A 23,670-nucleotide genomic window follows, 5' to 3' on the forward strand; every position below is an offset into this window, starting at 1 on the left:
ATAGCGCTTTCACGACCTCAGGACGTCCCAAAGCACTTTACAGCCAATGAAGTACTTTTGGAATGTAGTCACTGTTGTATTGTAGAAAACGCATTAGCCAATTTGTGCACAGCAAGCTCCCACAGGCAGCAATGAGATAATGACCAGATAATCTGTTTTAGTGATGTTGATTGAGGGATAATTATTAGCCAGGACACCGGGGAGAACTCCCCTGCTCTTCTTCAAAATAGTGCCATGGCATTTTTTATGTTCACCTGAGGAAAGACGGCACCTCCGACAGTGCAGCACTCCCTCAGAAAGGCACTGGAGTGTCAGCCGAGGTTTTGTGCTCAAATCTCCGGAGTGGGACTTGAAGCCACAACTTTTTGACTCAGAGACGAGAGTGCTACCCACTGAGATACAACTAGCAGTGTGTCAAGCACAAAGCATCATGAGTTTGGACACTTTAGTACTAATCTTGAATAAGAACTCATGGAAAATATTTGCATGGCTATAAGATAATGCTCTTGTAAACACATTGAGATGCTGGATTGTGTTTGATGCTACTAAGTATTTCCATGACTCAGTAATATTTGGCTGGTGCTCCACACACGTGTTGATATAACGGAGTCAGGTTGGTGCGGAGTCCTGGAGACTGTTCAAAGCTCGAAGTGAACAGCTAATACCAGGTTCATCAGAAAGTAGCAACTTTCTCTATTCCTTTGTTCCACTATTCACACTATTCACATATCCCCCATACTGAGGCCTCATGTTGCACCCTACATTGCGTACATTCACTCAGCATTAAGGTTGGATGGTTTACTTGTGCCATCATTATTTAAAAAGATAGGCCTATAAATTTGGCCATGCTGCATCTGTTTTTCAGGCACTAACTGGCCTACTAAGCCCCCAATATGGTGGGTGGGAAATTTGCGCACATTTCCAGTTAGAAGTGCGAGACCCACCATATTGGGATTATTTTTATGTTTAAAAAGGTGGCCTTCACCCACACCTGAAGAATTCAGGCAACGGTGAGATTGAGGGCACTGAGGTACTCAGGGCACAGGGGAACTGGGCTTTTAGGGCACAGGGGGATTCAGTACAAGGTCTTGCCACACATACGTCTGTAAAAGTTACAAGCCTTCCCTTGAAATATTTGTTGAGTGTTTGTGGCCTCTTCTATTTCCTTATGATTACTTCTACAGAACTGATCTAAACAAGTTGAAAAAAATCTATAAAACTACACAAATGCATTTTCAGTTTCTAAATTCTTAACTGTTGATCCCAAATATTCTCCCGAATCGGTGACTTTTCACATCCATCCATCTTTGGACCGTTTAAAATGTGATAAATTAAACAAAAATAGCAGAGAAACGGAGATACTTCTTGCCTCCCCAGAGAGGTGGGTTAATGAATGGGAGCAACTGCTCAATATATTAAAACCATATACAACCATATATCCCTTACTAAAGGGTTACTACACAAGATAACAGCTCATGGTGTTGGGGTAATACATCAGCATGGATAGAGGAATGGCTAACTAACACAAAACAGAGAGTTGGGATAAATAGGTAATTTTCAACAACAACAACAACTTATATTTATATAACGCTTTTAATGTAATGAAACATCCCAAGGCGCTTCACGGGAGTATTATAAGAATAAAAATTGACACCAAGCCACATAAGTAGAAATTAGCGCAGGTGACCAAAAGCTTGGTCAAAGAGGTATGTTTTATGTAACATCTTGAAGGAGGAAAGAGAGGTAGAGGTGCAGAGGTGTTTAGGCAGGGAATTCCAGCGCTTAGTAGATCAGCGGGCAAAGATGGCACGGCCACCAATGGTCCAGCTCTTATAATCAGGGATGCTCAGGAGGGCAGAGTTAGAGGAATGCGGACATCTCGGGGGCTTGTGGGACTGGAGGAGATTACAGAAATAGAGAGGGGTGAGGTCATGGAGGGATTTGAAAATAAGGATGAGAATTTTGAAATCGAGGCGTTGCGTACATAAGAACATAAGAATTAGGAACAAGAGTAGGCCATCTAGCCCCTTGAGCCTGCTCCGCCATTCAACAAGATCATGGCAAGATCTCCACTTACCTGCCCGGTCCCCATAACCCTTAATTCCCTTATTGGTTAAAAATCTATCTATCTGTGATTTGAATACATTCAATGAGCTAGCCTCAACTGCTTCCCTGAGCAGAGAATTCCACAGATTCACAACCCTCTGGGAGAAGAAATTCCTTCTCAACTCGGTTTTAAATAGGCTCCCCCGTATTTTGAGGCTGTGCCCCTTAGTTCTAGTCTCCCCGACCAGTGGAAACAACCTCTCTGCCTTTATCTTGTCTATCCCTTTCATTATTTTAAATGTTTCTATAAGATCACCCCTCATCCTTCTGAACTCCAACGAGTAAAGACCCAGTCTACACAATCTATCATCATAAGATAATCCCCTCATCTCTGGAATCAGCCTCGTGAATCATCTCTGTACCCCCTCCAAAGCTAGTATATTCTTCCTTAAGTTAGGTGACCAAAACTGCACGCAGTACTCCAGGTGCGGCCTCACCAATACCCTGTACAGTTGCAGCAGGACCTCCCTGCTTTTGTACTCCATCCCTCTCGCAATGAAGGCCAACATTCCATTCGTCTTCCTGATTACCTGCTGCACCTGCAAACTAACTTTTTAGGATTCATGCACAAGGACCCCCAGGTCCTCTGCACCGCAGCATGTTGTAATTTCTCCCCATTCAAATAATATTCCCTTTTACTGTTTTTTTTCCAAGGTGGATGACCTCACATTTTCCGACATTATATTCCATCTGCCAAACCTTAGCCCATTCGCTTAACCTATCTAAATCTCTTTGCAGCCTCTCTGTGTCCTCTACACAACCCACTTTCCCACTAATCTTTGTGCCATCTGCAAATTTTGTTACACTACACTCTGTCCCCTCTTCCAGGTCATCTATGTATATTGGAAACAGTTGTGGTCCCAGCACCGATCCCTGTGGCACACCACTAACCACCGATTTCCAACCCGAAAAGGACTCATTTATCCCGACTCTCTGCTTTCTGTTCGCCAGCCAATTCTCTATCCATGCTAATACATTTCCTATGACTCCACGTACCTTTATCTTCTTCAGTAACCTTTTGTGTGGCACCTTATCGAATGCGTTTTGGAAATCTAAATACAACACATCCATCGGTACACCTCTATCCACCATGCTTGTTATATCCTCAAAGAATTCCAGTAAATTAGTTAACCATGATTTCCCCTTCATGAATCCATGTTGCATCTGCTTGATTGCACTATTCCTATCTAGATGTCCCGCTATTTCTTCCTTAATGACAGCTTCAAGCATTTTCCCCACTACAGATGTTAAACTAACCAGCCTATAGTTACCTGCCGTTGGTCTGCCCCCTTTTTTAAACAGAGGCGTTACATTAGCTGCTTTCCAATCCAATGGTACCTCCCCAGAGTCCAGAGAATTTTGGTAGAATATAACGAATGCATCTGCTATAACTTCCACCATCTCTTTTAATACCCTGGGATGCATTTCATCAGGACCAGGGGACTTGTCTACCTTGAGTCCCATTAGCCTGTCCAGCACTACCCCCCCTAGTGATAGTGATTGTCTCAAGGTCCTCCATTCCCACATTCCCGTGACCAGCAATTTTTGGCATGGTTTTTGTGTCTTCCACTGTGAAGACCGAAGCAAAATAATTGTTTAAGGTCTCAGCCATTTCCACATTTCCCATTATTATATCCCCCTTCTCATCTTCTAAGGGACCAACATTTACTTTAGTCACTCTTTTCCGTTTTATATATCGTTAAAAGCTTTTACTATCTGTTTTTATGTTTTGCGCAAGTTTACTTTCATAATCTATCTTTCCTTTCTTTATTGCTATCTTAGTCATTCTTTGCTGTCGTTTAAAATTTTCCCAATTTTCTAGTTTCCCACTAACCTTGGCCACCTTATACGCATTGGTTTTTAATTTGATACTCTCCTTTATTTCCTTGGTTATCCACGGCTGGTTATCCCTTCTCTTACCGCCCTTCGATTTCACTGGAATATATTTTTGTTGAGCACTATGAAAGAGCTCCTTAAAAGTCCTCCACTGTTCCTCAATTGTGCCACCGTTTAGTCAGTGTTCCCAGTCTACTTTAGCCAACTCTGCCCTCATCCCACTGTAGTCCCCTTTGTTTAAGCATAGTACGCTCGTTTGAGACACTACTTCCTCACCCTCAATCTGTATTACAAATTCAACCATACTGTGATCACTCATTCCGAGAGGATCTTTTACTAGGAGATCATTTATTATCCCTGTCTCATTACACAGGACCAGATCTAAGATAGCTTTCTCCCTTGTAGGTTCTGTAACATACTGTTCTAAGAAACAATCCCGTATGCATTCTATGAATTCCTCCTCAGGGCTACCCCGTGCGATTTGATTTGACCAATCGATATGTAGGTTAAAATCCCCCAAGATTACTGCCATTCCTTTTTCACATGCCTCAATTATTCCCTTGATTATTGTCCGCCCGACCATGAAGTTATTATTTGGGGGCCTATAAACTATACCCACCAGTGACTTTTTCCCCTTAGTATCTCTAATCTCCACCCACAATGATTCAACATTTTGTTCATTCGAGCCAATATCGTCTCTCACAACTGCCCTGATATCATCCTTTATTAACAGAGCTACCCCACCTCCTTTCCCTTCTTGTCTATCTTTCCGAATTGTCAGATACCCCTGTATGTTTAATTCCCAGTCTTGACCACCCTGCAACCACGTTTCTGTAATAGCCACCAAATCATACCCATTTGTAATGATTTGTGCCGTCAACTCATTTACTTTGTTTCGAATGCTGCGTGCGTTTAGGTAAAGTGTTTTAATACTAGTTTTTAAACCATGATTTTTAGTTTTGACCCCTCCTGCAGCCTCTTTATACTCAAACATATTGTCCCTTCCTATCACCTTGTGGTTTACACTTACCCCAGTGCTACTCTGCTCTGTTGCCTCCTGCCTTTTGCATCCTTTCTTGGGGTTCTGTTCATCTGAGCTCTCACCCACTCTAACTAGCTCAGAGCCCTCTCCTGGGTTCCCAACCCCGCCAAGCTAGCTTAAAGCCCTCCCAACCGCACTATCAAAACCACCCGCGAGAACATTGGTCCCGTCTCTGTTGAGGTGTAACCTGTCCGACTTGTACAGGTCCCACCTACCCCAGAAGCAGTCCCAATTGTTCAGGAAACTAAAGCCCTCCCTCCTACACCAATGCCCCAGCCACGTATTTATCTGACTAGCCTTCCTATTTCTACCCTCACTAGTACGTGGCACTGGATGAGCAGTAACCGGAAGCCAATGTAGGTCAGCGAGCACAGGGGTGATGGGCGAGCGGGACTTGATGCGAGTTAGGACATGAGCAGCTGAGTTTTGGATCACCTCTGGTTTATGTAGGGTAGAATGTGGGAGGCCAGCCAGGAGTGCGTTGGAGTAGTCAAGTCTAGAGGTAACAAAGGCATGGATGAGGGCTTCGGTAGCGGATGAGCTGAGGTAAAGGCGGAAACGGGCGATGTTACGGAGATGAAATTAGGGGGTCTTAGTTATGCTGCGCATGTGACCCCGAAAGCTCATTTCAGGGTCAAATATGACACCAAGGTTGCGAACAGCCTGGTTCAGCCACAGACAGAAGTTGGGGAGAGGGAGGGAGTCAGTGGCTAGGGAACGGAGTTTGTGGCGAGGACCAAAAACAATGACTTCGGTCTTCCCAATATTCAATTGGAGAAAATTTCTGCTCATCCAGAACTAGATGTCGAACAAGCAATCTGACAATTTAGAGATCGTGGAGAGGTCAAGAGAAGTGGTAGTGAGGTAGTGCTGGGTGTCATTAGCGTACATGTGGAAACTGACCCTGTGTTTTCGGATGATGTCGCCAAGGGGCAACATGTAGATGAGAAATAAGAGGGGCCAAGGATAGATCCTTGGGGGACACCAGAGATAACAATGCAGGGGCGGGAAGAGAAGTCAATGCAGGTGATTCTCTGGCTATAATTAAATAAATAAGAATGGAACCAGCTGGATGACGGTGGAGAGGTATTGGAAAAGGATAGAGTGGTCAACCGTGTCAAAGGCTGCAGACAAGTCAACAAGGATGAGGAGGAATAGTTTGCCTTTGTCACAATCACAAATGACATCATTTGTGACTTTGATGAGAGCTGTTTTGGTACCGTGGCAAGCCCGGATTGGAGGGATTCAAACATGGAATTGCGGAAAAGATAGGCATGGGTTTGGGAGGCAACAACACGTTCAAGGACTTTGGAGAGGAAAGGGAGGTTGAAGATGGGGCAGTAGTTTGCAAGGATGGAGGGATCGAGTGTTGGTTTTTTGGGGAGAGAGGTGATGATGGCAGATTTGAGGGAGAGGAGGACAGTACCTGAGGAGAGAGAACTGTTAACAATGTCAGCAAACATGGGAGCCAGAAAAGGAAGTTGGGTGGTCAGCAATTTGGTGGGAATAGGGCCAAGGGAGCAGGAAGTGGGTCTCATGGACAGGATCATGAGGGGAGATCGGAGAGAAACTAGAGAAAGATGTGAGGTCAGGGCTAGAGCAGGGGGCTTCCTTAGAGGAAGGTGAGCTAGGGGCAGGAAGAGAAGAATCAGAGGCGGCCGAACAGATGGTCTCAATCTTAGAGACAAAGAAGTCAATGAGCTCCTTGTAATGTCCTTACACACTACTATAAATTCACACGAGGCACATTCTGCAGACAAGGTCACTCTGTGACCTGAACCCTTATTCACAGTACCAAGAAGTGATGACCCTGCGTGGGACCTCCCTTTATATACCTGGATGACCAGGTGAGGAGTGTCTCCCACAAGTTCACCTCCTATGATCAAGGTGTGCATTTCTTAGGTGTACACAGTATGCAGTGTTATTATGAAGGTTACAGTTACATGAAGGTTACATACATGACATCACCTCCCCCCCACCCCCCCAACATCTTTTGGGGTCAAAGATTAAGTCTTTCAGGTGGTCGATGCTCTCTCGTGGAACGCCACAGTTGGGGCTCTGGTTGTTGAGCCTTGGCATGCGTCTCTGTCACCTGTGGTGATTCCAGCTTGTCCGGGCTGGCTGCAGGGATTGTGCATGCTGCATGCTGCTGCATGTTCTTGTTGCTCATTCACTGGCAATGGTGTGGGCAACATCTCATGATCTTCCTCAGGTTCCTCAGTGTCCATGCTGAACCTTTTTTTTACTTGGTCTAGATGCTTGTGGCACATCTGTCCATTGTTAAGTCTGACCACTATGACCCTATTCCCCTCTTTGCCAATGACAGTACCCTCAAGCCACTTGGGCCCCAAAGCGTGATTAAGAACAAATACAGGGTCATCGATTTCTATACATCTCCCATTTGAGTTATGGTCATGGCACTCATTTTGGGACTGGCGCTTGCCCTCAACAATGTCTGACAGGACAGGATGACTACCCGGCTGCCCCATAGTAGGCAGTCGGCTTGGATGGAGAGCTCATCCATCCGTCTGTGAAACGGTCTGACCTCCTCGAGGCATGCTCCGTGTGCGGGCGCCCAATCCCCAGTCAGGACACATTTCTTAATCAAGTATAGGAGGGGATCTCTGTTGGACCAGATTTTGATCTCGCGGGCTGTGATGGGGGAGCCTGCGCTGTCAAAGGCATCGACAGCCATGACCATCTCAGCGCCTTGCTCCGCTGCCCCCTCAGTGGTGGCCAGTGGAAGCCTGCTGAGCGCGTCAGCACAATTTTCAGTGCCGGGCCGGTGCCGGATGGAGTAATCATAAGCAGCCAGCGTGAGAGCCCATTGCTGTATGCGAGCTGATGTGTTGGCATTGACAGCCTTGCTGTCTGACAACAGGGATGTTAATGGCTTGTGGTCCGTCTCTAATTCAAACTTCCTACCAAAGAGGTACTGATGCATTTTTTTTTACACCATAGACACATGCAAGCACTTCCTTCTCGACCGTCCCATATCCATGTTCTGCTTGAGAGCGCGACCTGGAGGCATAAGCCACAGGTTGTAGTTGACCCTCGGCATTGCCCTGCTGCAAAACGCACCCAACCCCATAGGACGATGCATCACATGTCAGAACCAATTTTTTTACAGGGGTCGTACAGGGTCAACAACTTGTTTGAACAAAGTAGGTTTCGCACCCGATCAAAAGCCCGTTCCTGACAGTCCCCCCAAAACCAATTGCAACCCTTACGCAGGAGCACGTGTAGCGGCTCCAACAACGTGCTCATGTTCGGCAGAAAGTTCCTGAAATAGTTTAACAGTCCCAGGAATGAACGCAACTCCGATGTGTTGCAGGGTCTAGGTGTTCGTTGAATCGCCTCTGTTTTGGATTCGGTGGGCCGAATCCCATCTGCAGCAACCCTCCTGCCCAGAAACAACCTCAGGAGCGAAGAACACACATTTAGACTTCTTGAGTCGCAGGCCTACCCGGTCCAGTCAGCATAGCACCTCCTCCAGGTTGTGGAGGTGTTCCTCGCTGTCTTGACCCATGATGAGGATGTCGTCCTGGAATACGATCGTTCCAGGAATGGATTTAAGCAAGCTTTCCATGTTTCGTTGAAAAATCGCGGCGACTGATCGAATGCCAAACGGGCACCTGTTATAAATGAATAGTCCCTTGTGCGTGGTGATCAGTAGTTTAGATTCGTCAGCCAGTTCTTGGGTCATGTAGGCTGAAGTGAGGTCCAACTTGGTGAACAGCTTGCCGCCTGCCAGAGTGGCGAAGAGGTCCTCCGCTCTCGGGAGCGGGTATTGATCTTGTATTGACTCTGGATCAGTTCCTATGGAGTGGAGGGTAGCCAATGTAACCCCACTTTTTAAAAAAGGAGGGAGAGAGAAAACAGGGAATTATAGACCGGTCAGCCTGACATCGGTAGTGGGTAAAATGATGGAATCAATTATTAAGGATGTCATAGCAGTGCATTTGGAAAGAGGTAATATGATAGGTCCAAGTCAGCATGGATTTGTGAAAGGGAAATCATGCTTGACAAATCTTCTGGAATTTTTTGAGGATGTTTCCAGTAGAGTGGACAAGGGAGAACCAGTTGATGTGGTATATTTGGACTTTCAGAAGGCTTTCGACAAGGTCCCACACAAGAGATTAATGTGCAAAGTTAAAGCACATGGGATTGGGGGTAGTGTGCTGACGTGGATTGAGAACTGGTTGTCAGACAGGAAGCAAAGAGTAGGAGTAAATGGGGACTTTTCAGAATGGCAGGCAGTGACTAGTGGGGTACCGCAAGGTTCTGTGCTGGGGCCCCAGCTGTTTACACTGTACATTAATGATTTAGACGAGGGGATTAAATGTAGTATCTCCAAATTTGCGGATGACACTAAGTTGGGTGGCAGTGTGAGCTGCAAGGAGGATTCTATGAGGCTGCAGAGCGACTTGGATAGGTTAGGTGAGTGGGCAAATGCATGGCAGATGAAGTATAATGTGGATAAATGTGAGGTTATCCACTTTGGTGGTAAAAACAGAGAGACAGACTATTATCTGAATGGTGACAGATTAGGAAAAGGGGAGGTGCAAAGAGACCTGGGTGTCATGGTACATCAGTCATTGAAGGTTGGCATGCAGGTACAGCAGGCGGTTAAGAAAGCAAATGGCATGTTGGCCTTCATAGCGAGGGGATTTGAGTACAGGGGCAGGGAGGTGTTGCTACAATTGTACAGGGCCTTGGTGAGGCCACACCTGGAGTGTTGTGTACAGTTTTGGTCTCCTAACCTGAGGAAGGACATTCTTGCTATTGAGGGAGTGCAGCGAAGGTTCACCAGACTGATTCCCGGGATGGCGGGACTGACCTATCAAGAAAGACTGGATCAACTGGGCTTGTATTCACTGGAGTTCAGAAGAATGAGAGGGGACCTCATAGAAACGTTTAAAATTCTGACGGGGTTAGACAGGTTAGATGCAGGAAGAATGTTCCCAATGTTGGGGAAGTCCAGAACCAGGGGTCACAGTCTAAGGATAAGGGGGAAGCCATTTAGGACCGAGATGAGGAGGAATTTCTTCACCCAGAGAGTGGTGAACCTGTGAATTCTCTCCCACAGAAAGTTGTTGAGGCCAATTCACTAAATATATTCAAAAAGGAGTTCGATGTAGTCCTTACTACTAGGAGATCAAGGGGTATGGTGAGAAAGCAGGAATGGGGTACTGAAGTTGCATGTTCAGCCATGAACTCATTGAATGGCGGTGCAGGCTAGAAGGGCCGAATGGCCTACTCCTGCACCTATTTTCTATGTTTCTATGTTTCTACCCGATTGATGGTGGCCTTGTAGTCGCCTCAGATCCTGGCAGAGCCATCCGCTTTTAGGACGGGAACGCTGGGGCTCGCTCAGTCGCTGAATTTAACAGGCAAGATGATGCCCTCTCTCAACAGCCGATCCAATTCGCTCTCGACCTTTTCCCGTATCACATACGGCACCGCTCTGGCTTTGTGGTGCACTGGCCTGGCATCCGGGGTGATATGTATCACTTCTTTAGTGCCTTTGAAAGTCCCAACGCCAGGTTGGAATAGTGAATCGAATTGTTGTAGGACTTGTGAGCACGAACTTCGCTCCACAGATGACATTGCATGAACATCCCCCCATTTCCAGTTCATCTCGGCTAACCAGCTCCTCCCCAACAGTGCGAGACCATTACCCGGGACAATCCAGAGCGGCGGCCAATTCACTAACCCATTGTGTGTGACAGCCAACATTGCACTATCTAGCACCGGAATGATTTCTTTAGTGTAAGTCCGTAACTGTGTCTCAATACGTGCTAATTTGGGTCTACTGGCTTTAAGTGGCCATAGCTTCTCAAATTGCTGAACGCCCATGAGTGATTGGCTGGCCCCAGTGTCCAGCTCCATGCGTACTGGGATACTGTTTATTAAAACCCTCATCATCATTGGTGGTGTTTTGGTGTATGAATTGAATATTCGCCACATGGACCCGCTGAACCTCGGCGTCCATCGATTTGCCCCAAAAGTCATCCTGCTTCAAAGACCCCTCTTCTGGTCCATCCACCTCATATATTAGTCTGGTTGCAGACTTCCTGCACATTTGAGCTAAGTGGCCACTGAGATTTCAATTCCTGCAGACAAACTGTTGAAGTCTGCAAGATCTAGCTGAGTGTTTTCCCCCACACCTCCAGCATGAGTTCAAGTTTCCATTGTTGGGAACAAAGGGACTATGGACAGGCATTCTGCGCTGACTGACCCTTTGACTGCTTTTAAGTACCCTATTAGTGGGTGTCAATAGCCCCATCCCGGGCCGCATTGTCCACTGTGATGGCGTGAATGTCCGTTCAGCCTGCCATTGTCTCTGTTGAAGTCCTACTCTGGGGTCTATTGCTGCCTGGGGAATGTCGGACTGCCTCTGCCTGCCTGCGGGGCTCTGAGTCACATTGATGATGTTGACTCCCTGATCCATCGCCACGTGAGAGGCAGCATTGCACGCTTATATTATTTTCGTCTCTTCCTCCCGCGTCATGAAAGTTTGAGCTATCAACACCGCCGCTTCCAAGGTCAAATCCTTGGTCTCAATTAATTTGCGGAAAATTCCCGCATGACCGATGCCCTCGATAAAGAAGTCCCTTAGCATCTCCCCCCCTGCAGATGTCTGTGAACTTAGAGGCTGGCCAAACGCTGGTGGTCCGCTACAAAGTCCAGTATGCTCTGTCCTTCACGACGTCGGTGGGTGTAGAATCTGTGTCGGCCCATATATATGCTACTCGCTGGTTTGAGGTGCTCGCTGATCAATTTGCTTAGTTCTTCAAAGGTTTTGTCCGCCGGCTTTTCAGGTGTTAGTAAGTTCTTCATGAGTGCGTAAGTCTTTGGTCCGCAGCTGGTCAAAAGATGAGCCCTTCGCTTGTCGGCCGCTGCATCCCCCAGCCATTCTTTCGTAACGAAGCTTTGCTGAAGCCTCTCGACAAAATCGTCCCAGTCTTCCCCAACACAGTACCATTCCTCTGTGCTACCGGTGGCTATTCTCGTGGGCCGTGAATTCCCGTTTCTCGTCACCAATGTAAGGTTCTTACTCTACAGTATGAAACCACATGAGGCACGTTCTGGGGACAAGGTCACTCTGTGACCCTAACTCTTTATTCACAGGACTCCAAAGACGATGCCCCTGCGTGGGACTTCCCTTTTTATACCTGTGTGATCAGGTAAGAGTGTCTTCCACAAGTTCACCCCTTGTGGTCAAGGTGTGCATCTAGGTTGAGTGTATGCAGTAATACAGTGGTGTTACATTGCGGTTTCATACATGACAATCACTATACCAGGATGTGTACTGTGTAACTCACGCACAAATTTCTCTCTTCCTTTCTTAGGCATTACAACTCGATTGCCCCACAATATGCAATCTGCTTGAATAAACAGTTCGTCCTTGCGACAAATGTATGGTTTGGCCTCCTCACACATTTGCTTAGGTATGGCAGACCAATCCCTTTGAGGATGCAACCCTTTACCACCGATAATACCGGGTCCTGGCTGGTCCACATCTTAACTTGTTGAGCCGTGACAGGGGTACCTTCACTCTCATTAAATCTGCTGGTTGTAGCGTTTCCACCTCCGGTGTGGGCAACGGCAACCGGCTCAAAGCATCGGCACAATTCTCTGAGCCAGGTCTTTGGCGAATGACATAATCATAGGCAGATAATGTCAGCGCCCACCTTTGGATGCGGGATGAAGCGTTGGTATTGATATCTTTGCTCTCGGAAAACAATGAAATGAGCGGCTTGTGATCGGTCTCTAGTTCAAACCTCAGACCGAACAGATATTGATGCATCTTTTTAACACCGTACACACATGCTAATGCTTCTTTTTCTACCATGCTGTAGACAAACTTTTGGATGCATACACGACAGGTTGAAGTTTCCCTGACTCATTGGCTTGTTGGAGTACGCAACCAATTCCATATGATGATGTGTCACAGGACAAAACTAAACATTTACATGGGTCATAATGTACCAGAAGCTTGTTTGAGCAAAGCAGATTGGGGTCTTTCTCGAAAGCTCTGTCTTGCAATGCACCCCACACCCAGTTGTCGCCTTTTCCCAATAGCATGTGCAGTGGTTCTAGTAAGATGCTCAATTTAGGTAGGAAGTTACCAAAGTAGTTGAGTAGACCCAGGAATGAACGCAGCTCCGTCACATTCTGCGGCTTGGGTGCATTCTTGATGGCCTTGGTTTTCATGTCAGTAGGTCTGAAGCCATTAGCGGCGATTTTCCTCCCGAGCAATTCGACCTCTGGTGCCATGAAGCCGCACTTCGAGCATTTCTATCGGAGTCCCACTCTATCCAAATGCAGAAGAACATCTTCCAGGTTGTTAAGATGTTCCTTGGAGTCACGACCGGTGATCAGGATGTCATCTTGGAACACGATGGTTCTGGGAATGGACTTCAGTAGACTTCCATATTCCTCTGGAACATTGCTGCAACTGAGCGAATTCCGAAAGGGCACCTGTGGTAAATAAACAGTCCTTTGTGCGTGTTAATGCACGCACTTTTCGGGTTAGAGATCGGTGGTTAGTGATGTGCCACAGGGATCGGTGCTGGGACCACAACTGTTTACAATATACATAGATGACCTGAAAGAGGGGACAGGGTGTAGTGTAACAAAATTTGCAGATGACACAAAGATTAGTGGGAAATCGGGTTGTGTAGAGGACACAGAGAGGCTGCAAAGAGATTTAGATAGGTTAAGCGAATGGGCTATGGTTTGGCAGATGGAATACAATGTCGGAAAAAAAACAGTAAAAGGCAATATTATTTGAATGGGGAGAAATTACAACATGCTGCGGTGCAGAGGGACCTGGGGTCCTTGTGCATGAATCCCAAAAAGTTAGTTTGCAGGTGCAGCAGGTAATCAGGAAGGCGAATGGAATGTTGGCCTTCATTGCGAGAGGGATGGAGTACAAAAGCAGGGAGGTCCTGCTGCAACTGTACAGGGTATTGGTGAGGCCGCACCTGGAGTACTGCGTGCAGTTTTGGTCATCTAACTTAAGGAAGGATATACTAGCTTTGGAGGGGGTACAGAGACGATTCACGAGGCTGATTCCGGAGATGAGGGGATTACATTATGATGATAGATTGTGTAGTCTGGGTCTTTACTCGTTGGAGTTCAGAAGGATGAGGGGTGATCTTATAGAAACATTTAAAATAATGAAAGGGATAGACAAGATAGAGGCAGAGAGGTTATTTCCACTGGTCGGGGAGACTGGAACTAGGGGGCACAGCCTCAAAATACGGGGGAGCCAATTTAAAACCGAGTTGAGAAGGAATTTCTTCTCCCAGAGGGTTGTGAATCTGTGGAATTCTCTGCCCAAGAAAGCAGTTGAGGCTAGCTCATTGAATGTATTCAAATCACAGATAAATAGATTTTTAACCAATAAGGGAATTAAGGGTTATGGGGAGCGGGCAGGTAAGTGGAGCTGAGTCCACGGCCAGATCAGCCATGATCTTGTTGAATGTCGGAGCAATCTCGAGGGGCTAGATGGCCTACTCCTGTTCCTAATTCTTATGTTCTTATGTTCTTATGTAAGTCTCTTCGACGTCTCGACCAACTCCTGTGTCATATAGGCTGACGTCAAGTCCAGTTTTGTGAATGACTTCCCTCCGGCTCGCATCACAAACAAGTCATCAGCCTTCAGTAATGGGTACTGATCTTGTTTCGAAACCCTATTGATCATAGCCTTGCAGTCTCCACAGATTTTGACTGTGCCATCACTTTTCAGCACAGAAACAATGGGCCCATTCATTAAATTTGACTGGTGATATGATCCCTTCATGCTGGAGTCTGTCCAGTTCAATTTTGACCTTCTCCCTCATCATATATGGCACTGCCTGAGCTTTATGATGGACGGGTCTTGCATCTGAGTCTACGTGAATCTACACCTTGGCTTCCGTGAAGTTGTTGATATCCGGTTCGATCAGCGAGGGGAACTTGCTCAATACTTGGGCACATGTATCTTCCTCCGACGACAACGCCTTTATGTTGTTCCAGTCGCATCTGATTTTCTCCAATCAGCTCCTGCCGAGCAGTGTTGAGCCATTGTCTGGAACAATCCACAGCGGTAACTCGTGAACCGTACCGTTATACAACACATTAATTTGTGCACTGCCGATCACCTTTATCAGTTCTTTGGTGTACGTGCGCAGCTTGGTGTTAACAGGGCTCAGCCTGGGCCTCACAGTCTTCGTATCCCACAGCTTATTAAATGCCCTCTTGTTCATAATCGATTGACTCGCCCCTGTGTCCAGTTCCATCGATACCGGTATCCCGTTAAACTTCACGTTAATCAAAATTGGTTTACTCTTGGTTATGAAGGAGTACAGTCCATACATTTCCTCCTCTGGCATCTCGGATTGCGTATCCAGATATGCGCTAGTCTGACTCTCATCCTCCACGTGGTGTGTCGCAGCTCACTTGCTCATCTGCGGACACTTGTGCTGGAGATGCCCCACTCTCAGATAACCTTTGCAACTATATTGCTTAAATCGGCACCGCTGATGCCGATGATTTCCCCCACAATGCCAACACGGAGAAGTCGGATACATTCCCGCTGGCGGACTTTGGGCAGCCACAGGTTTCGCAAACGCAGCCGGATAGGCTCTGCCGAACGCCGAATCAATCACATTTACAGTACTTGCCGAGGTTCGGTTCATCACCGCTATTTGCTTTAAATTCCTGTCCGTCGTCATACATGATTGAGCGATCTGGATGGCCCTTTTTAAATCCAACTCCTCCACCACCAGAAGTTTACACAGGATCACCTCGTGGTTGATACCGGTAACAAAGAAGTCCCGCAGCATGTCTGCCAACACCGTTCTGAATCTGCACGGTCCCACTTGACGTCTCAGGTCGGCAACGAATTCCGCCGCACTCTGGCCCTCCGATCGAACGTGTGTATAAAACCTGTATCTCGAAATGATGATGCCGTTGTCTGGCTTGAGGTGCTCCCGTACCAATGTACACAACTCCTCGTACGTTTTCTCTGTTGGATCACTAGGCATGAGTAGATTCTTTATCAGACCGTAGACCTTTGAACCGCACACAGTGAGGAACACGGCCCGGCGCCGATCTGCATCGCTGACCCCCTTCATTTTGTTGGCCACAAAGTACTGGTTCAAACAGCTCACAAAGTCTACCCAATCTTCTCCCTCCACGAATTGCTCTAAAAATCCAATCATGCTCATTTTGCAAACAAAGGTTCTTGTATTCTCGTCGCCAAATGTCATGTATGCAATAAAGGTACAAAGTGAGTACTGTTTAACTGAACAAGGTACAATCTTGTTCATGCTTTATTACGGCCCAAAGTGCCTGACTCACAAAATGGCTGGCCTTTGATACCAGAGCAGCACCATGTGTGTGCTGCTCAGTGGCCTCCAACAATGACACCATCTGGTGGCTACAAACAGCATGTACACACATGGCAACTGCAAAAATACACTGGGACTCGATTCTGATTAGGTTTCCCCAAGATGAAGTGTGGTGAAGACATACGGTTTCTCTATGGAGTTAGCATGACCAATAGCCACTCGTTCCTAGGTCTGGTGTGCCAAAGTGTCCTTTCTCATCACTGTCACCTGGTGAGTGAGTGACACACTCTCACATTTTAGTTCAAACCATGCCGTGAAGTTCGAGCGGTCAAACTATAATCGAGTGCTGCACAGAACAGGTTCCAGAACCATGCTCAGTATATTGCAAAACTTACTGCAGCTTAAAAAAAAGGCTTAAAAATGTCAGAGGAAATGTATATCAGACATAAATTTCTCCACATTACAACAGTGACTACACTACAAATGTACTTCATTGGCTGTAAAGTGCTTTGAGATGACCGGTGGTCGTGAAAGGCGCTATATAAATCCAAGTCTTTCTTTTTTTCATAAATGAATTAAACTTTTGTTTTCAAGCCTACAACAATAATTTGTATTTATATAGTGCCCTTAACGCAGTAAAACATCCCAAGGCGCCTCACAGAAGTGTTAACAAAATTTGACACATAGACACATAAGGAGATATTAGGGCAGATGACCAAAAGCTTGGTCGAAGAGGGAGGTTTTAAGGAGTGTCTTAAAAGGAGGATAGAGAGGCGAAGAGGTTTAGGGAGGGAATTCCAGAATTTAGCACCTAGGCAACTGAAAGCCCGGCCGCCAATGGTGGAGGGATTAAAATCGGGGATGTGCAAGAAGCTAGAATTAGAGGAGTGCCTAGTGGTGCTTAGTGTTAATAGTTTTCCAGGAATTCAGTTTCATATATGTGCCGTGATAAGTGTGATGGTAGGATTACATCCTATATCTGGACCTACAGTTTATTTTGTATTAGTTTCACTTTTTTTTAAAGTGAGGATTTGCACACAATTTGCGGTGTGAGTCCAGTCTACGGTTATGTTATAAGCAGTCTCAGATCTGTAAGATCTGGTGCTGTGGAGCTCAGCTCAAGTTATATGCCAGCCATACCAGCACTGAGTTCAATGGTGGAGGAGCTCTACATGTGTACTCAATGGTCGACTGAGGTTTCTAAATGTCAGACAGTATCTGGGTGGGTCTGCTTTCTCTGGACACAAACGTTGAAATACAATGTTTATACCAAAGTAGGGGATCCCCATTCATACTTATGGCAATTTTGTATGTATGGAGCTGCCATAAGTATGAATGGGAATACCACCAAAAACACAGAAACATGAAAAATAAATTTAAAAAAACACATTACATATTTAAAACTAATTAAAATGCAACTGAATTTAATATTTTAAACAAAAAATAACTTTTTTGATTTTTTTTAAATGTGTTTTAACAGGGCTAAGAATAAACTTACCTTAATGGACAGGGTTTTTTTTAATACCTGTATATAAATACATGATAACATTTTATTTTTCTAATTTTTAAAACTCTTACACTGCTTTTACCAGAGTAAGAATTTCAAGGACATTCACTGGGCAGGGCCCAACTCTCCGCCCGCCCAAACCTGAAACTTGTGCAGCACCTACGGGCACATGCGCACCTCGTACGTGCCCGTAGGGGCCGCAAATTCAGGCCCTATGTTTATATAAAATGTGCAGCAGTTTGTAGTTATACATAAGAACATAAGAACATAAGAAATAAGAGCAGGAGTAGGCCATACGGCCCCTCGAGCCTGCTCCGTCAGTCAATACGATCATGGCTGATCCGATCATGGACTCAGGTTCACTTCCCTGCCCGCTCTCCATAACTCCTTATTCCCTTATCGTTTAAGAAACTGTCTATTTCTGTCTTAAATTTATTCAATGTCCCAGCTTCCACAGCTCTCTGAGGCAGCGAATTCCACAGATTTACAACCCTCTGAGAAGAAATTTCTCCTCATCTCAGTTTTAAATGGGTGGCCCCTTATTCTAAGATTATGCTCTCTAGTTCTAATCTCCCCCATCAGTGGAAACATCCTCTCTGCATCCACCTTGTCAAGCCCCCTCATAATCTTATACGTTTCGATAAGATTACCTCTCATTCTTCTGAATTCCAACGAGTAGAGGCCCAACCTACTCAACCTTTCCTCATAAGTCAACCCCCTCATCTCCGGAATCAACCTAGTGAACCTTCTCTGAACTGCCTCCAAAATAAGTATACCCTTATGTAAATATGGAAACCAAAACTGCACGCAGTATTCCAGGTGTGGCCTCACCAATACCCTGTACAACTGTAGCAAGCCTTCCTGATCACTTGCTGTGCCTGCATACTAACCTTTTGTGTTTCATGCACAAGCACCCCCAGATCCCGCTGTACTGCAGCACTTTGCAATCTTTCTCCATTTAAATAATAACTTGCTCTTTGATTTTTTCTGCCAAAGTGCATGACCTCACACTTTCCAACATTATACTCCATCTGCCAAATTTTTGCACACTTACTTAGCCTGTCTATATCCTTTTGCAGATTTTTTGTGTTCTCCTCACACATTGCTTTTCCTCCCATCTTTGTCTCATCGGCAAACTTGGCTACGTTACACTCGGTCCCTTCCTCCAAGTCATTAACATACTGAACCCATCTGTAAATTGAAGCAACATAGCTACACAACCTCAGTCTCATGGTTCAGGAAAAACTTCTTTACTCAGAGAGGTTAGAATGTAGAACTTGCTACGATATTCTACCAGTTTATTTTTACTCGTTCATGGGATGTGGACATTGTTAGTAAGACCAGCATTTATTGCCCATCCCTAGTTGAAGCAAATAGCATAGATGCATTTAAGGGTAAGCCACACAAGTACATAAGAGAGAAAGGAATAGAAGGATATGTCAGTGATGGTAAGGAGATGCATGTGTCAGTAATCTCTTTCTTTTTGCAGACCTTGCTGACCATTCTGGTCAGAGTTGCTTATTTAATGGATTAATCCTTCCATCAGTCAATAGGGAGACGGTTTCCTGCTGGAGAGGATCTAATTGGACGCTGCGCCTACCATACAAGCCCCTTTAAGAACATAAGAATTAGGAGCAGGAGTAGGCCTTTTGGCCCCTCGAGCCTGCTTCGCCATTCAACAAGATCATGGCTGATCTTCTACCTCAACTCCACTTTCCTGCACTATCCCCATAATTTCAAAAATGTATCGATCTCGGTCTTGAATATACTCAACGACTGAGCATCCAGAGCCCTCTGGGGTAGAGAATTCCAAAGATTCACCACCCTCTGAGTGAAGAAATTTCTCCTAATCTAAGTCCTAAATGAACGATCCCTTATTCTGAGACTGGGACACCTGGTTCTAGACTCCCCAGCCAGGGGAAACATCCTCCCTGCATTTACCCTGTCAAGCCCTGTAAGAATTTTGTATGTTTGAATGAGATCACCTCTCATTCTTCTAAACTCTAGAGAATATAGGCCTAGTCTACTCAATGTCTCCTCATAGGACAATTCCCCATCCCAGGTATCAGTCTGGTGAACCTTCGCTGCGCCATCTCTATGGCAAGAACATCTTTCCTTAGGTAAGGAGACCAAAACTGTACACAATGCTCCAGGTGTGGTCTCACCAGGACCCTATATAATTGCAGTAAGACATAGTTATACTCAAATCCTCTTGTAATAAAGGCCAACATACTATTTGCTTTCTTAATTGCTTGCTGTACCTGCATGTTAACGTTCAGTGATTGGTGTACAAGGACACCCAGGTCCCTCTGAACACCAACATTTCCCAATCTCTCACCATTTTAAAAATACTCTGTTTTTCTATTTTTCGTACCAAAGTGGATAACTTCACATTTTTCCACATTATATTCTATTTGCCATATTCTTGCCCACTCACATAGTCTGTCTAAATCCCCTGGAAGTCTCTTTACATCATCCTCACAACTTACATTTCCACCTAGCTTTGTATAATCAGCAAACTTGGATATATTACATTTGGTCCCCTCATCCAAATCATTGATATAGATTGTGAATAGCTGGGGCCCGAGCACTGATCTTTGCAGTACCCCACTAGTTACAGTCTGCCAACCCGAAAATGGCCTGTTTATTCCTATTCTCTGTTTTCTGTCTGTTAACCAATCCTCAATCCCTGATGGTATATCACCGCCAATCCCATGAGTCCCAATTTTGTTTAATAACTTCACGTGTGGCACCTTCTGAAAATCCAAATGCACCACATCCACTGGTTCCCCCCTTATCTATTCTGCTAGTTACAATGTCAAAAAACTCTTTAGGGATTTAGGCATTGAGGGACTGAGAGATTGTGGGTTGGAGGGACAAAGGGATTGAGGTCAGAGGGATTGTGGGAATGATGGACTGAGTGCACTGAGGGATTGAGGATCTAGGGAATTGAGGGACTGAGGGATTGAGTTATTAGGGACTGAGGGAATTGAGGTTGTAGGGCACAAGGGGATTCAGTACAAAATCTTCCCACACATAGGTCTATAAAAGTTACAAGCCTTCGCTTGAAATATTTGTTGAGCATTTGTGGCCTCTTCCATTTCATTGTGATTACTTCTACAGAACTGATCAAATCAAGTTAAAAAAAAATCTATAAAACTGCATAAATGCAATTTAAGTTTCCAAATTCTTAACTGTTGATCCCAAATATTCTCCCGAATCATTGATGGCTTTTCACATCCATCCATCTTTGGGCTGTTTAAAATGTGATAACTCCAACAAAAATAGCAGAGAAACAGAGATACTGCTTGTCCCCCAGAGGTGGGTTAAAGAATGGGAGTAACCACTCAATATATACAACCATATATCCCTTAATATAAAACCATACATTTTAAAGGTCACATTCACTAAACTGTTATTTACATTCAAGTTGCTCAGAGAAGTCTGTTCCTTTAGATATAAAAACAGATAGTGCTGGAAATACTTAGCAGGTTAGGTAGCATCTGTGGAGAGAGAACCAGAGTTAAGGTTTCAGGTCGATGTCCCTCAGTCAGAAATGGAAAAAGTTAGAGATGTAACAGGTTTTTAAGCAAGTGCCGTGTTCAGGAAAAGAGGTGGAGGGGGAAGAGCTAGAGAGAGAGTGGAGGAAAGATCAAACGAGAAGGTCTGTGAAAGGGTGCAAGGCAGAAGAGATTAAGAGACAAGAGTCTCTTTTCAAGTTCGTTACCAGGTCGCTGCCTATAAAGACCAGAGCAATGCTTCCCCTGCTGTTAGGAAGCTCATGCTTTGCATTGGAGATTGTCAACAGCCCCTTACAGGGATCAGCACTCTGACAGTGTTAAATCAGGGACCGAATTAGACCCCGGAACCTGCACTCGCCGCTGCATTTACCCATACGCGAGTTAGTCATTTAAAAAGTGACACAGTGAAAAGTTTTATTATTTATTCAATGTGGAAATACTCTACAGCAAACATTGAAATACATCTTTGTGACAAAGGGTCTCATTTTTTGGGGGGCGTCAACGTATAATTCCAGACAGATTTCTTTGCCTGAAATAAATAGAAACTGATCAAATAACATTGGCTGATCAAAAGCAAAATGCTGCCGGACGCTGGAAAACCGAAATATAAACACAAAAAGATGGAAATACTCAGATCCTACTCCAGATGCTGACTATTTCCAGCATTTTCTGTTTATAAATACAATTGGCTTATGGTGACATTTTTATCATGTTATTTGCCGATTGCAGATTTGTTCGTTACAAGTGAAAGATTTAAACTCGGACGAAGATTAGGCAATTAAATCCGAAGACATTAAAACTCCTAATTTAGGTGATATTGCTATTATTTACTGAAAGCTCTTAGTCACCACGAGTATATAAGCAAATTACTGCAAATCGAAATGTGGAATGCATTTTAGCAATAGTTTGCATCAAAATATAACAACTTACTTTTCTTAGTGTCTAGTCTCTTGACACGGTGCTGTTGGTTCCCAGTGCTGAATGGCAGCTCCAGACATGGGGCTGGTTCGTTTGGAAGTGCAACTTCAAAAATACACTGGAACTTGACTCCGATTGAGTTTCCCCAAGATGAAGTGTGGGGAAGACATACGGTTTCTTTATGGAGTTAGCATGACCTCATCTCGTGGCCACTCGTTCCAAAGTCTGATGTGCCAAAGTGTCGTATCTCATCGCTGTCACTTGGCGAGTGAACGACACACTGAGCTCGATGGTGGAGGAGCTCTGTCCATGAGCACACAATGACCGACTGAGGGTTCTAAATGTCAGACAGTATCTGGGTGGGTCTGCTCTCTCTGGATACTAAAACGTTGAAATACAATATTTATAAAAAATATGCAGCAGACTGTAGTTATACTGCAAATTGAAGCAACACAACCTCAGTCTCACAGTTCAGAGAGGTTAGAATGTAGAACTTGTCACTACAGGGAGTTTATTTTTATTCGCTCATGGGATGTGGGCGCCAGTAATGCCAGCATTTATTGTCCATCCCTAGTTGAGGCAAATCGCATAGATGCACTTAAGGGTAAGCTACAGAAGTACATGAGAAAGGAAAAGGATCTGCCAGTGATGGGAAGGAGATGCAGGTAGCAAGAGCGTCAGTAATCTTTTTTTGGGGGGAGGGGGGGACCTTGCGGACTATTCTGGTCAGGGTTGCTTATTTAATGGATTAATCCTTGCATCAGTCAGTAGGGAGACGGTTTCCTGCTGGAGAGGATCTAATTGGACGCTGCACCTGTAAGGCCTAAAAATAGCTCAGCGGCTGTTAGGTGCTTCTTAGAGCTCTCATCAGTTGTTTCCACCTGGACCCCAAGTAAACCATGAGCTGAAAATGAACAAACGTGTATAGTTGTGATTTGTTGAAACTTTCTTTTAGTCTCCATTTTTAATTGCATTTTCTCTGCTTGCAGAGACCAGCATGGCTTCATCAATATTTGGTAATAACCAGCAGGAACTGCACAAGACTCTAGAATTTTATTTCTCCATTTCACTGCTTTCTCTTGCCAAAGATGAGAATAGGTAGTTGTTACATGGTGAAGTCACTAACATTTTGCAGCATAATAGCCACCCCGACTAAAATTGTTCATTGAGTAAAAAATCCTCGCTTTAGATATTACCAGTGAGCTCCTCGAGGGCAGTCGGTGGAAACGATGAGTGGGGTACATACTAATTATGAAACAAAGGTTTTTTCTCTCTTTTCATGACCATGCATGTGTGTGGGGTGAGGTGGGGGCACAGGAGAATGGTGCTGACGTTACACGGTGCTGAAATGGGACAAGCTTGATGGCCTTTCCTTTCCTGCCCATTTTTCTAAAT

General features: G+C 45.1%; 1 protein-coding gene across 1 annotated transcript in view; it reads right to left on the reverse strand.

Annotated features, from left to right (window-relative positions):
• The window catches only part of LOC139225905 (putative protein MSS51 homolog, mitochondrial), a 57,138-nt gene extending 34,548 nt beyond the window's left edge, over nucleotides 1–22,590 (reverse strand). The window contains exon 1 of the mRNA XM_070856768.1: nucleotides 22,288–22,590. The gene's annotated coding sequence lies outside the window, so the exon portion shown is untranslated. The remainder of the gene's footprint in view (nucleotides 1–22,287) is intronic.
• Nucleotides 22,591–23,670: the final 1,080 nt, after the last annotated feature.

The sequence above is a fragment of the Pristiophorus japonicus genome, chromosome 15, assembly GCF_044704955.1.
Source record: "Pristiophorus japonicus isolate sPriJap1 chromosome 15, sPriJap1.hap1, whole genome shotgun sequence".
NCBI lineage: Eukaryota > Metazoa > Chordata > Chondrichthyes > Pristiophoridae > Pristiophorus > Pristiophorus japonicus.